The 2079-nt window shown below is 41.5% G+C and overlaps 1 non-coding gene across 1 annotated transcript; it reads right to left on the bottom strand.

Annotated features, from left to right (window-relative positions):
* Positions 1–778: 778 nt before the first annotated feature.
* On the bottom strand, positions 779–938 carry LOC149222581 (U1 spliceosomal RNA). The gene has a single exon (XR_016249725.1). It is a non-coding gene; the product is annotated as a U1 spliceosomal RNA (small nuclear RNA).
* Positions 939–2079: the final 1141 nt, after the last annotated feature.

Below are 2079 nucleotides of genomic sequence, written 5' to 3'. Positions count from 1 at the left end.
TCTCTCTCTCTCAGGTGAGAGCCGAAAAAGGACATGAACCAAACCAGGATCTCTCTCTCTCAGGTGAGAGCCGAAAAAGTAGACTCTATAAACCGGAATATAAAGTTGAGTTGAGCGTGAGGTGTATGGAGTAATATTGAAGACGAGGTTGTAATTTAGGAAATTGGAGTTGTGGACAGTCAATCTATCAATGGCGTGTGTGGTGTGGGGTTTATTATATATGTTGGAACACCAATATCAACCTGTGAAAGGGATGGCGTCTGCTGCAAACAAACAGTAACAAGAAGATTAGCACCAATATCAATCTGCGAAAGGAATAGCATCTGAACAACAAACAAAACAGTAACAAAAAGATTAGCTCCAATATCAATCTGTGAAAGGGAATGGCAGCTGCAAACAAACAGTAACAAGAAGATTAGCACCACCAATATCAATCTGTGAAAGGGAATGGCAGCTGCAAACAAACAGTAACAAGAAGATTAGCACCACCAATATCAATCTGTGAAAGGGAATGGCAGCTGCAAACAAACAGTAACAAGAAGATTAGCACGGAATCGCGTAGCATCCCTCTCCTCTCGCCTCGCAGCAGCAGAGCACTCCGCTCGTCTCTCAACTATGTATGTAATCATGAAGTAAGACCTCCGGTAATTTATTCAACTGGATTTACAAATAGTTTGATTTAAAGCAGAGCTGCGGACGCTAATTAATTTAACTGGAATTACAGACTGTTAGATTTAGAGAAGCTCCCGTAGTTGCAGTTAACTTAAGTAATTTTTGTGTGGAGGCCGCGCGAACGCGAGCCTCCGCTGCCACAAATTATGACGTGCACTCTCCTCGATGGGAGATGCTAGGTAAACCCCCCTCCCAAGTGCAATGGAAGTGGTCTTCCTAGGCCATCGACCTTCTTGATCATCGATTGACCCCGCCCAGGTAAGTATGTTTTGAACATTCCCATCTTACCCCTCTATACCCCCTCCTTTCCTTCCGTGCATCCCCACTTTGAATGTGGGATATATATATCCACCATACAATAATGTCTCAATCCATAATTAAAAAATACACACTCAATTGCTTAATTTCATCCTTATTAATATTCACACCCAATTGCTTAATTTCATCCTTATTACTATTGGTGGTGTTGAATGAAGAATTTCATCCTTATTACTATTGGTGGTGTTGAATGAAGAATTTCATCCTTATTCTTATTGCTTTGGTTGATAATTTCATCTTTATATTTTTCTTCACGCTCAATTTGTTAATTTCATCTTTACCTTATTATTCTTTTTGTTGTTCATCTCCATTAGTGAAAGTGGGTAGGTAACATGGTGCACTCTCAATTCGTTAATTTCATCCCTGTTATTATCGCCGTTGTTGATACCCGTTAGTGAAACTGGGTAGGTAACATGGCCTTCATTGAGGTTCAAACCTTGCTCGATCCTTGTTCTTACCATTGTGGATATGCGTCCATGTACGGAATAATTGTTGCGGCTACGTGTAAGATATTGTCGGTAACTTTGGAATGATGTTGTCGAGTAGGCCTTTTCGGCTTTAAAAACAAGTGCCTTTTGTATGGAATGATGTTGTCGAGTGGGCCTTTTCAGCTTTAAAGGAAGCCATGTGCAATGCACCCACTTTACTAGTGCCCAATTGCGCTTGGAATGTGGTGCATCAGGTAGGGGTGTGGGCGCTATGTTGATGCAATTGACAAAAACGTGGGCAAGTCCGCCTATGAGAAAAGAGATGATGGCCATCTTTCGCGTAGTCGAGACTTGACACCCATATCTTATATGGAGTTGCTTCCAAATCGAGATCATCGTCATAGTTTGAAGTATTTTCTCGACGATAGGTTACCATCCTTGGAGAAACACAGATGGGTCACTAAGATGCATCTGTATGATCATGAGATCATATACAACAAAGGCAACGAGGCATCTGCTTTATTGCAGAAATATGAGGAGAAAGGATCTCTCTTTGCCCTATCCTTACAGTACTTGATTGCCTCGTCAACGCTTGTCAAGAATGGCTCGATATTGACATGGCGGTTCAATTCATCCAAGTGCTTTAGGAGAATCCCAATCC

Source organism: Pinus tabuliformis, chromosome Q (assembly GCF_031772625.1).
Source record: "Pinus tabuliformis cultivar Carrire ecotype Pingquan chromosome Q, CPIR1, whole genome shotgun sequence".
NCBI lineage: Eukaryota > Viridiplantae > Streptophyta > Pinopsida > Pinales > Pinaceae > Pinus > Pinus tabuliformis.
The sequence above is the reverse complement of the archived record's forward strand: the minus strand, read 5'-3'. Positions and strand labels throughout refer to the sequence as shown.